Genomic DNA, 14191 nt, shown 5'->3' on the forward strand with positions numbered 1-14191 from the left:
CTCACAGCTTTAATGGTAGCAAGTCGCTCTTGAACATGACATTTTGTCCTTCGTATCACATCGGGTTGGGTTGTTTCATTCACCGGTCTCATCACCATGGTCCTCGCCACACCATCCACATTTGGGGTAATGCTACCAATCCATCACATCAGTGTCGTTATATGTTCAAGAGATGTTGTTCTGCAAAGAGTCAACCATGTCCCATCCACTACCATACATTGTCCTTCATCCATTTCATGACCGCCACCCTGAATCATACATCACAGTTTGTTTTCACCTCATCACAATCACTAGCTCCGTTCCGTGTCACTGATGTGGGATTCATTAAGGCCCTCCTTTGACGGATCGCTCCTTGTCGACATCAGCTCATTATCCAAGGAGTCGATCCAGGAACAACCCCTTCAGTACTTTGAAGCTTGCATGCCTCAATGGCAAGTTTCTCACTTCCGGCGACAGGTATACATCAATGACCTTCGACCAGAAGATTTTGCATGGTGGTCGACGCCAAGTCCTTTATTCCCACCATGTGAATTGTACTGCCGTACCTTGAGGGTCATCATCCTTATCGGTGATTCCTCTCGCGCTTGTTAACGGTTTACATCATTGACCGGTAATCAAGCGATGTCTTTCCATGTTCGACTTCAAGAAATTCTCACATGGATCGACTTGTGCATCGAGTGAAGATCGGAAGAGATTGAAGACCCCGGATCTAGTTTCATCCATCCGGGCTGCGATATATATTCAGGATATAAAGACATTTGATATGTACATCATTGCAGCAGATGATCATCCTTCTCAAAGGATGATAATTTCAGCATAGAATTATCAGTCTATCATCAGACGATCGTCTGTGCTATGTACCAAAATGAATTTATAAAGCTGAGCATGGGAATGCCCGCCTCATCTAGATCATGAAAAAGTATGAAAAATAATGTATTGTATTGTATCTTATTACAGGACACTTCTCAGCAGATTGAATGAACTTCGGATCCTCCTAATAAAGCATTTCACCCGATAAACGACCTCATACTTTAGGGGGCATCTGTTATAGACAATTTTGTGCCTGGCAGCATCGGGCATGAATTGTCAATAATCCAAGGGATCCAAAGTCCCTAAACATGATGTTCCTACCCCTAGAGGAACAAGGTCAGCAAACCAACAGCTCTCAGATCAGTTCTCCACCTGAAAACACTCAAAAACAAGCAATCCTGAAATCAAAGCAGGTGCTCCACTAGGCTTCTGCGCTGAAACTCAACTCCTCCATGGTGTACCTGCATTGCAAAGCAGGTAGAACAAAGGCCACCTGCGCTGAGTGAGATGGGACAAGTGGCACACTGAGTCATTGCTCTGGAATCTTCCAAAAATGACACTTGGATCAGGGATTTCGTCTTGTGATGAGTCAGAGGCTCTGTTTCTCCAAGTGGAAGCAAGGTTCTCCAAGTGGACTCAAGAACTGAAGATCAACTGAAGAGAGAGAGGACACAAGGCAGCTACACATCAGTTGCAAGCTGACTCATCCTTTCTCAATTCATCTATATATTGAGCTCTCTCCTATGAGCTCAGGAGGCTGGAATTTTGTGCAAAGTAATGATATGCTGTTGGTTTCACTATAGAGCTATTGGGTGATTGCTTGAAGGAGGTGAAGAGGAGAAATTCTTTCTGCTGGGAGGTGTTGCTGGATTGGGGCCTTCAATGGTTGTAACCTTCTCAGAACTTTACTTCTTCATTAATAAAAGCTATTGAGGTTCTTCTATATGCACTTGTTTCAATGATGTATTGTGATAATTGTATATTTGATTTATGCTAATCCGTGAATCAGTTATGATTGCATGCTTCTTGTAGTTTCCTTCTTTGTTATTTTGCAGGATCTCATTGTAGCTGGGCCAGCAAAAGAGCAAGGAGCTGGGAGCAAGCAGCGAAGAGAAGAATTTGGATTCGACATTAAGCGCAAGGCAACGATTAGTGCATTTCCTCATTCTCTCTTGCTTTCGTAAAGAAGTAAACCTTAAGTAGTTTTCTTTACAGTTGTTGCTGAGGTACTATCACCCTTAGAGTGGGATAGGGTCATCCGAATCGGATACTTTTCCCTACAACATAAATGATAAAATAATATAAAGATGACGCATAGATGTATGAACAAGGGCTACTTAAAAAGTCAAATGTGCTGCAAAATTGTAGTGCGATTAGCTAAGTACATAACCAATAAACAAGCGCACCATAATACAAAATGCAATGGAGGGACTATGCTAGTATTCTATGAATGATTATTCTGATAAGAGTTTGAATCCATCCATGTGCATCTTAGAATGTTGGCACGATCCCATGTTCCTTATGCCTTGCCTAGGATTTTGATTCAGAAGGATGCACTATAATAAAACAATTATTACTGAGTAATAGAAGCAATTCATCAGCATTAGACACATATTAAATGGCAGTCTTACGTATCGGATAACCATGCATAACAAATTAGACAATAGCTGAAAACTCAGCCTCTATGATTAACTGAATTCTGCTACATTAGCTTAAAATACCTGACATTATATCATTTAAATAGCCTAAGGAGGTAACTTTAAAAAGAGGCAAAACTAGAATTTCATCTTAATGATTTCCATTGATCCTTAACAGAATTCATTGTTGATACCTCATTATCCCCTTTATTGTTGACTAAAAGGATGAAAATTTCAAAAATCCTTTGTTAGACATATGGAAAATGCAGTGCTAACTTGCTAAGTAGCATGCATAATAAATTACAGATCATCTGCAAACTCTGAATAAAACTAAGTGACTAAATGCTGCCACACTAAATTTAAGAAACCTGACAAGTATCTCCTTTCAATTACTTTAGAACTTTACGAATAGAGAAAACAAGATTTTCATCTGGTTATTTCTTACTCATCAATAAATGAATTCATTACCAAAATGTACTGGAAAGTGGCAATAAATAGATGAAACCATGATGGAACTTAATCTACTTTATTGGCACTGAAACCCACACTATTTGGCATAAAGAAAGGTATTGGAAAACACATGTGGGTATGTTAAATTTTAGTACCAACAAAAATATCAATTAGTGGGGCAGACAGTATGAGAGGCCAAAATCTGACAAGGGTCCCAGAGAAAGCAATCACAACATTTAACACAAACAGCGAAGTTTCAAATCAAAGCACAGGCACCGGATGGAAATCAGACAAAACAAAAAAGCCACAACTTACACTAATTTGGGAAGCAGATGAATATAGGATAAATATGGTTGTTTTAATAAAAAAGATAAATATGGTTGATCAGTCCAACAGACCAATAACAAATACCAGCAAATGGGAGGAATGATATGATAGATCATAGAACCAATGAGCATGAACAACTTTAACAAACATTCAAAATATGTAAGGTGTCAGAGGACAAAGATAACTGATCAGACCAACAGTTCCATGAGATAGGATCTTGCAACAGGGGCACAACAAATGATGATGAATATCGCTTGTCCTAGCAGCACATTAGAAGCTCTCAATTTACTGTCTACTCATTCATGGCTATATCATCAACACCTGGTATGCATGGAGGTCTTTAGTCAGTTTTTCAGTTTTTCTGTTGCAGTCAATATTTTTGTAAGGTTGAGAGTTGTAGCCACAAGTCAAGGTAATTCATGGAGTTCTTTCAAGTTTCAAGAACCTATGTATGTGACTATTTTTCTGATTAATGTCTTTTAAAAAATGCTTTACTGATCTCTTGAATGAATATATGTGAGAGATGAATTTTGCAAGCCTAAGGAACTGAACTACGGTACAATGTAAAATATTACAAAAAAATTATACAAATGAGATAGCAATATAGATACAGAACTAAAATTCTATAGCAATATAGATATAGAATTTATCTCGGGTAAGAAATTACATAATAAGTGCGTCATAGCAAAATGAAGAAGATAAATCATTCAAGAACTACCTATAAGATTGAGTAGAGGCGTGAAGGCTTTTTGTAGAATGTGAATCATTCCATGAGTGGAGGAGCCGTGGAGGTTTCTTTGTTGATGTGAATGACATACTTGCTGACACTCATAATGTATCATTTTCAGAACCTTCATTGAAGAATATGGGGCTCCAAAGACTTGCCAAAACCATTTGAATTTTTACGATGTAGCTAAAGGAGTGGTTCTTGTCTCAAAAAGATGTTGCAACATTGTTCCATCAATTTTCACAAAAGATAAATTCAAAGTTCATGGTATACGAGAAGAAAGAAAGAAGAAACTGTAGCATATTACATTGAAGAAAGTGGAACATTCTCCATGGCAGTCCAACAGCCTGCAGAAGAGCTATGTGAAATAGAAAACGGAACATTTAATTACTACCTTGAGTTAAACATCCTCATTTCATAAATATAGAAAGATGCTTATTAGAGAATGTAAGTATGACACTTGCTGAAAGCCCCATTTTCATCTTTACTCTTCGCCCTTTTTGAGATATCAGGAACTCCAAATACTTGCCAAAACCTGAGTGTTTCATCTGCTGCAGCTGATGCAACTGTGTACCCATCAGGGCTCTGAAAAGGTAAGCCATAAGAAGGATCATGAGGACAAATCCATTCATAAAACGAAAGATGAATGCATAAGTACTCATAAAAATAAATCAATTTCCATACTTGTGCCAAATGAAGAACTCGAGAAATATGACCTGTAAGTTCAGTAATCTTCACCATAGATGGGTACTTCCATAAGGTTAACTGGTTCTGAATAAATCCATGTGAACTTAGTAACTCACGTTCATGTCTATTCCAGAGTAATGAACAAACTTGGGAATGAGTGTCTACGGTATTTAAGCAGACACCTGTGTGAGTATTCTAAAACTTTATAGACCTGTCTGCACTCCCTCCACCAGATGCTAAAAGATTGCTTTGGAAGTGGAACCATGCCAAGGCCTTGACTGCTGCACAGTGTTCATCTAAGCGGTGGAGATATTGAGAGGTAGAATTATGGGATGCCATGCTCTGATCCCAAATGTACAGTAGATTGTCATTCCCCCCACTTGCAATTTGTTGGCTAGAAAGAGACCATTTCAATCCACAAACCTCTTGGTCATGCCCTCTGAATGTTTGAACAATGTGCTCTTGCATATGAACATCATGATTGATTATGATCCCATCCTGTCCTCCTGTCATAAGAATAGGTCCATTCCAAGCAAGGGCACCAACACGTGCATGATGACCTTTCAATGCTCTTAACTGCAATTTTATCCATGTCAAAATTTGGAGATTGCCATTACATTGGAATGAAAAAATCTTGAAGAGTCCCATAGCTGTATAACAGAATTATTCAACCCAATGGCAATGTGCCTCCCATCAGGTGGCCAACTAACACTAGTAACAGGGCCTTCTTCATCGTCTGCAATCAGAAGCTCTGATATAGAACTATTTGAAGCATCCCACAGGTATACAATATTGTCAAGGGCTATGGACAACACATTGTTCAAACTCCAGTCCAGTAGGTTCAAGTAATAATCATTCACAAGGTCTGGTGCATCTAGAGTTCTATCTGCAGACTATAATCAACATGGATAAGTTAAAATATTAAGAAAAAAGGGTAAATGGCCCAAGGAAAATTGTTCTGAGATGGGCATATCCAGTGTACTAATAACGAAAGCCCCAAATACTATTTTGTTTGATTGGACTCCAAGGGTATATTTAGAAATCCACATCAAGAAACTCTAAACAATGCTAAAGCTAGCAGATACAGACAAAATCCACAAACCTTTTGTATTGAACAGGGACGATTCCAGCCTGAAACTTAGCAATGTGCAAACCCTCATCCAAACCCTTCTCCCTTCTCTGCAGGTGCCCCGCCCTCCTCTGCGGCAACTCTGCCCTCCTCAACACCCCCGCCCTACTCTACATCAAACGAAGATATCCGCACGCAGGACGGGTTCATTCGGTAGGTAATATAACTGATATATTAACTATAACTAATACGTTAACTTTTTAAAGGTTTTTTAATGTTTTATTGCATTTTTTTTATTAAATTAGACGGCTGATTTCTGTTCAATTGTCTAACAATAGATCCGACGTCTACTATTAGGACAAAAAGGCATTTTGGGGGGTTTATTTCAAAGGGAAACGCCTTATGGCGTAATAATAGCCCTTCCATGGACACCACCTTTACAAAAATGGACCAGGTCAGAGTTTTGTTTTTTTGGTTTATATAGAGAAATTCGAATTTAAATGTTTAATGTTTTGGTTTTTAATTTAAGTTTAATAATATAATTGTAATTAAATCATAATTTTCTGTTTTTAAAATAATTATTAAATTTTAAAAATTAAAATGATATAAATTTAACTATGTTTTTGGCATCCTTCTCTAAGGAATCTCATCCTCGAGTTTTTGGCTCCCACGTCCCTAGACTCTCCAGCTTCTATAGTTTGATATGTACTATCTGATCTCTTATATAGTCTCAATATAATACAATTCTGCTTTTTCTTTCTAAAAAAAAAAAAACAAACAAACAAAAACAAAGCAAAACAAAACAAACAAACAAACAAAAACAAAAAAATAACAAAAAAAAAAAAACAAAAAAAAACAAAAACAAAAAAACAAAAACAAAAACAAAAAAACAAAAAAAAACAAAAAAACAAAAACAAATAAACAAAAAAAAACAAACAAACAAAAACAAACAAACAAAAACAAACAAACAAACAAAAAACAAGAACAAAAAAAAAAAAAACCACAAAAAAAACACCATAAAAAAAAAACACAAAAAAACAACAAAAAAAAACAACCAAAAAAAAAAAAAAACAAACAAAAACAAACTATGTTTTACTATTTTTAAAACAAAATTAAGTTCTAAGAAAAAAAAGAAAACAAGTACGTTTAAAGTATTGGCTTGGAGAAATTTAATAAAGCATTGCCTATGAGGAATTTAATGAAATTTGACTTAGAGGTTTTTTTGTAAGCTTAGTATGACTACATCTTCATCATGTCCAGTTTTTCAACTTCTCATCTCGATAACCTAAGACTTTTGGTTTGGTGAAACTTCATTTCCATGGCCATTGCCAATTGAGCTACCCCAAACAAATGACTTAGAGCATTAAAAAAATAGATATATTGAATAAAAAATAAAAAATCACACCTGTAAACCATTAAAATCTGTCAAACAAATATCGACATGCAACCACATCCAAAACTACTCCATGCAAGAACATGATAGAAACTGTAAATATTGTTAAAATAACTTATTGTATAGTCATCACATCAAACATAACATTTTCATGACAATTGGATTTCCCTTGGCACTAGTGATCTGAAAATGGAATGTACTTGTTTACGGGTGCAAGGTATCCATTTCCAATTATTTCAACTGTGAGCTAAACACTCCCAATGACCTCTAAAATTGTGTGAACTTCTTATTTCTTATACAGAGATAGACTGTAGGGGCATTCACCGGACATATCACCTCTAAAAAGAGGATGAGTTCCAGAGGCTACCTGGCCCTCTACAGGCTCTGCCTAAAGAAATAACAAAGTAAACACTGAGAAGTCTTTGACATACACATTCTTGAAGTTTAAGGTCTTGCGGAATAAGACAAACAACTTTCTACAACTGAATAGGTGATTATGTGTGTATGCAAGTTATGTATATTTTGTTGTTTAAAACTTTATATCAGTTTTTTTTTCCATATCATCTTCAGCAAATAAAAGACATCAAAATGATAAAGCAGTTCACCCCCTCCTGGGCTACATCTGTTGGACCAAGCCTCTCCAACTAGGCTTGTCCTCTTGTATTAAAATTGCTACAAAGGCTAATACAAGAATATGGGTGTCTCAAAGGACAGATCTGACTGTAAATACAGAATCAGAAGATAGGAATTAGCCAAACATGCTCTTTCCCAAACACTAAACAGTGAATTTTGTACCTTATACAGTACTTTCCCCAATTGGCCTTGGTGGCCCTTTACACTTGCATGGAGAATTTCGAGGTGAATATGACCTCAAATGGTTCTGAAACCTCTGCCATTAGACTTAGAAGGTCGAAAATAGCAGACATAGGCTTTTGAATCACCAAAAACGGATGAACATAGCCCCCAAACAGCTCATGCACTGAAATGGCCCTGGTGGCCCTGAAAGCTTCCCTGAAGCTAAACAGTGAGAAGAATGCCTCAGAAGGAAAAACGAGCTGTAGAAATGGATTCAGAATGCTGAAAACCTTCAGGAATGACCTTCGTTCCACATTCACTGGCTGCACAATTCCCAATGCAGCTCCCAAACTGATTTGGCCCTGGTGGCTCCTGGAACTTCCACGAAGCTAAAACACCTGCAAATGACCTCAGATGGCTGTGAAACCTGTGCCAATGGCTTTAGAAGGTCGAAGAGACCCAAAATCAAAAAAAAAATTTGTCCAAAACGGACTTTCCTAGCCAAAGTTATGGCCATTTACTCCCAACTGCCAGTTTGGTCTAAAAGAACTCCAGCTAACTGTAGTGGAGGCCAGTTAACCCCGCCAAATGTGGAGCGGGCTCCAAATTTGGCGCCACCGCCAACTGATCCGCCAACTGTAACTGTAGTTCATAAATGCATGTGACCAAAAAAATCGGTTGGCGGTTATTTTTGGATTTCGTGCCCGGCGGTTAGGGGGTCTCGGCCCTTGGTTTTGTGCCACAGTCACGTGTATGTGGGGGCTGGCCCTTAGGGGCTGGCCCCATTTGGGCACCGTCCCAATGAACTTTAACTTCATTAATAGTTCTGTCCGCACATATAATAGAAGTTGACCCTTTAGCTTGGTGGTAAGACATTGGCATGCGCCGCGGCAAGTCGTGGGTTCAAACCTCTCTGCCACCAAACAAAATTTTAACATGCGCCCAAACAATCCTTGATGACGTCATCCCTGGGCCACGTGGCGCCCTCTGGGCCTGCCACGTGGCAGTTTTTGATTGGTTGGTCAAAAGGAATATTTCCTAGAATATTCCAAGGAATATTCCGTGGAATATTCGTTTTTTAATTTTTTTTTTTAAATTCCAAAAACTAAGTGTTATTGGGCAAATTTTGTTTTTGGCATATCTTCCTCATACGGCGACCGTTTTTCGAACCGTTTGCGGCGCCGGAATCGGGAGGACGAGCACTTTCCAGTCGTTCAGGTTCCAATCAGTTCTGAGCACTTTCATTTTTGACCATTTTACGACACTTGGTCCTGAGCTCCTGATCACACCTCCCAAATGAGAAGGCTTTTGGTCCCCAAAAGCTTACTGAATCTTTGAAATGAACTGTACAGCACTTGAGGAACAAAAATATCCTCTCCCATTCAGCCAAAAGAGCATACTGATGCCAAAATGTCCTGCCTTGTCAACTGTCGTCATGGCAATTTTTCGCTGCATAAGCCAAACTCTTGTCGAATCCCGACCAAGCTTGTTCGTCAGACAAGCTGAAAGTTTACAGAAACCAGCAATGAAACATTTCTGATATATGATCTGAAATATTCCCCTGCATTGTGGGCTTGCCAACTATCATGATGCCCATCCATGGCACCTCCTCTCCAGAAGAAGAGATGCCTCCCAAATGAGAAGGATCTTACAAATATGAAACACTTCATCATTCTCCTCTTTACAATCTTGGAGATCAAATTAACTTTTTCCAAGTCAATATTACATTACATGCATGGTTAAAAACAAAGTAATCAACCCTTCAAGTTAATCACACATACATGTTTTAAAAAAACAAGGAAATCATCATGATCCCTGTGCACATGCATATCATTCTCATGCATGCAGTTTATACTTCAACTTTCTCTTAAGTACAATAAGAAGTACAAGATCCTTGATCACATGTACATGTACTTTCAAAGCTGAAATGAATATAACTTTCGTTGCAATAGAGTGAGTCTCATACTTAGCTTTTCCATCCTGCAACTCGCATTCCCTTAACCAAGAAATGCATTCAATCAAAAGACATGCAACTTTAATTGGATAAGAATTCTAACCACTTCTTACCAATCCATTTCAAAGGTGCTTCCTTTAACTGCACATCACTATCAACATGTGTATCATCCTGACACATATCAATGATGGAAACTTCCTTCCCATTCTTGCCATACTCTTGCTCCAATTTCTTTAACTTTTGTGGAAGCATTGTTGGATTCAGAGTCCAACACCTTTCAGCAGTATGTCCATGCTTATGGCAATAAGTGCAACACATGTTCATCTTCTTGACAACATGATTTGCATTGTTCAATGGAACTTTGACTTCTTGCCTCCTTTCCTTCAAAAGTTTCCTGTAGGTTGCCATTCTTTTCCAACATCTAGAAACACTATGGTTAAACAAACCACAAAAAGAACATGCAATTCTTTTCCAATTCTTGTGTGGAAATTCTCCATGCTTTACATGATCAAAGGAAATATGATTGAAATCAGATTTATACCTTTCTCTTTCACCTTTGTTACCTTCATGAGGAGGTGAATCAAAAGAAGAAGAAGCTCCTTTTGGAACACCATCAATCCCTTCAATGGTTTTAGAGCTTTCACCACTTCCTTTTTCAAGTGCATGCTTATGCACACCTTCTTCTTTCAAGGTAGGTTTCAAACTATTGCATTCCTCAAGGATACAACCTTTACAACCTTGAGATAAAGAACTGGAAATGAAACTCCTTCTAGGAACTGTTTCAATTGCCTTCATGGCTACTTTGGAACATTCTCCATAAGGTTGTCCATAACCAAGACCCAAATTCTTAGGCCTTACCTCAACCATTATTGGCTCAACTATACCCTGTGCATGTTTGCCCAATCCTTGTCCTTCATATCCCATTTTGGACATCAACCTGGACCCTATGCCTCTGGTATGTTTCTCAAAAGAACCAACATAAAAATTCTTATCAGAATTTGAAGACAAACAATAATTGTTTACCTCTTCTTCAAGCTGATACTTGGCTAAGGCTTCTTTGGCAACAAGGAGTTGTGTCTCCAACTCATGCATCCTTTCTAGCTTCATGTTTGCAATATGAAGTTGGCCTTCCATTTCCTGCAATTGGTTAGAAAGCAACTGCTTCTCTTCCCTCATGGAATTCAACTGCTCTTGAATTCTAGAGCTCTTTCTTTCATCCTCATACATTTCTTTCACCATATTCATCATGATGAAAAATTCTTGTTTCAAGCCTTCATCAAAGACTCTTGTGAAGGAGGACGATTTTGAGAACTCACTTATGGAAGTTGTCATTGTAAAAATGAACAAAAGAGCTTCAACAAACTCAAACAACAAGTACTTTACAGAATAATAAAGCAGTCAATCTCCAACACTGCTTAAGACACCTTTCAAGCTACACAATCAAGCTAGTGATGTCAGTCAAGCAACCTAGTGCTCTGATACCATCTGATCTGAAAATGGAATGTACTTGTTTACGGGTGCAAGGTATCCATTTCCAATTATTTCAACTGTGAGCTAAACACTCCCAATGACCTCTAAAATTGTGTAAACTTCTTATTTCTTATACAGAGATAGACTGTAGGGGCATTCACCGGACATGTCACCTCTAAAAAGAGGATGAGTTCCAGAGGCTACCTGGCCCTCTACAGGCTCTGCCTAAAGAAATAACAAAGTAAACACTGAGAAGTCTTTGACATACACATTCTTGAAGTTTAAGGTCTTGCGAAATAAGACAAACAACTTTCTGCAGCTGAATAGGTGATTATGTGTGTATGCAAGTTATGTATATTTTGTTGTTTAAAACTTTATATCAGTTTTGTTTACCATATCATCTTCAGCAAATAAAAGACATCAAAATGATAAAGCAGTTCACCCCCTCCTGGGCTACATCTGCTGGACCAAGCCTCTCCAACTAGGCTTGTCCTCTTGTATTAAAATTGCTACAAAGGCTAATACAAGAATATGGGTGTCTCAAAGGACAGATCTGACTGTAAATACAGAATTAGAAGATAGGAATTAGCCAAACATGCTCTTTCCCAAACACTAAACAGTGAATTTTGTACCTTATACAGTACTTTCCCCAATTGGCCCTGGTGTCCCTTTACACTTGCATGGAGAATTTCGAGGTGAATATGACCTCAAATGGTTCTGAAACCTCTTCCATTAGACTCAGAAGGTCAAAAATAGCAGACATAGGCTTTTGAATCACCAAAAACGGATGAACATAGCCCCCAAACAGCTCATGCACTAAAATGGCTCTGGTGGCCCTGACAGCTTCCCTGAAGCTAAACAGTGAGAAGAATGCCTCAGAAGGAAAAACGAGCTGTAGAAATGGATTCAGAATGCTAAAAACCTTCAGGAATGACCTTCGTTCCACATTCACTGGCTGCACAATTCCCAATGCAGCTCCCAAACTGATTTGGCTCTGGTGGCTCCTGGAACTTCCACGAAGCTAACACACCTACAAATGACCTCAGATTGCTGTGAAACCTATGCCAATGGCTTTAGAAGGTCGAAGAGACCCAAAATCAAAAACAAATTCGTCCAAAACGAACTTTCCTAGCCAAAGTTATGGCCATTTACTCCCAACTGCCAGTTTGGCCTAAAAGAACTCCAGCTAACTGTAGTGGAGGCCAGTTAACCCCGCCAAATGTGGAGCGGGCTCCAAATTTGGCGCCACTGCCAACTGATCCGCCAACTGTAACTGTAGTTCATAAATGCATGTGACCAAAAAAATCGGTTGGCGGTTATTTTTGGATTTCGCGCCCGGCGGTTAGGGGGTCTCAGCCCTTGGTTTTGTGCCACGGTCACATGTATGTGGGGGCTGGCCCTTAGGGGCTGGCCCCATTTGGGCGCCGTCCCAATGAACTTTAACTTCATTAATAGTTCTGTCCGCACATATAACAGAAGTTGACCCTTTAGCTTCTTGGTAAGACGTTGGCATGCTCCGCGGCAGGTCGCGGGTTCAAACCTCTCTGGCACCAAACAAAATTTTAACATGCGCCCAAACAATCCTTGATGACGTCATCCCTGGGCCACGTGGCGCCCTCCGGGACTGCCACGTGGCAGTTTTTGATTGGTTGGTCAAAAGGAATATTCCCTAGAATATTCCAAGGAATATTCCGTGGAATATTCATTTTTTATTTTTTTTTTTAAATTCCAAAAACTAAGTGTTATTGGGCAAATTTTGTTTTTGGCATATCTTCCTCATACGGCGACCGTTTTTCGAACCATTTGCGGCGCCGGAATCGGGAGGATGAGCACTTTCCGTTCATTCAGGTTCCAATCAGTTCTGATCACTTTCATTTTTGACCATTTTACGACACTTGGTCCTGAGCTCCTGATCAACTAGGTAAGCCAATTCTTATGCTTAATTATGAATAGGGTCAATCAAATCAACTACACCATCATCTAATCAAGTTGAATCAACACCTGTAGTGGGATCCTTTCAAGTTCTAAATTTGCTTGATCTCATATTGTTAATTATAAACTCTAATATTGTTTAAATTTTAAATGTTTTATAAAACCATGGCCCTCAAATCCATGAATTTCAAACTCGTAGGAGTAACCAAACTCTTGGCTCCACCTCGCCACATGAAAGATTTCCCTCCTTATGTTGGTGCATCGAATTGTTCCACATGTTTCAATGGGCTTTCAACCTTATGCACCATTGCCTCTTCTATTGTTGTACACTTTCTTTTCTTTTGACTTCACGATGATAGCTCCTGGCAAGGGGGCAATATTTGTATGCATTTATCACTTACTTCTCATCATGCACCAACCCCCAATGGCTAGCAGAGTGTGTGATATTTCTAAAGCACTTAATGCAGACAACACGAGTTGATAATATGAAGGAAACATCTCATAACAAGGAAAATTATTCCCAATTCTGGTCTCCATGGTTGATGGTTGTCTGTCATCTTTGATCTTCATGCATGCATGTGTTATCGGGAAAACTAGTGTCTATGCAGAGCTGCTAGTCCCACTAAGACTGGTAGCTATCTTAGAAACAAACAAACTAAAACTACTTTTGTTTTCCTTTATGAGAAGTAGATAAGAGGGGAACAAAGGAGACCAACCTCTGTCTTGCGCTTGGTTCCTTGCTTGATTCCTCTCCCTTCTGATAGATCTTCGCCACTCGCTTCCTCGTCTACCCAGCTTCAAAGAGCATCTGTGGAATCAAAGCAGCATAACACTATCCAAGAACAGAGATCTACTATCATAAACAATATAGGACCAGATATATATTGACCACACAAATGCATATATCATCAATCATACAAGAATGTGGAGGAAAACTTGA

The 14191-nt window shown here is 38.8% G+C and overlaps 1 pseudogene; it reads right to left on the reverse strand.

The window, feature by feature from the left end:
- Positions 1–4389: 4389 nt before the first annotated feature.
- LOC149189024 (cell division cycle 20.1, cofactor of APC complex-like) overlaps positions 4390–14191 on the reverse strand; it is a 30865-nt pseudogene continuing 21063 nt past the window's right edge.

The sequence above is a fragment of the Pinus tabuliformis genome, chromosome 3_1 (genome assembly GCF_031772625.1).
Source record: "Pinus tabuliformis cultivar Carrire ecotype Pingquan chromosome 3_1, CPIR1, whole genome shotgun sequence".
NCBI classification, from domain to species: Eukaryota; Viridiplantae; Streptophyta; class Pinopsida; order Pinales; family Pinaceae; genus Pinus; species Pinus tabuliformis.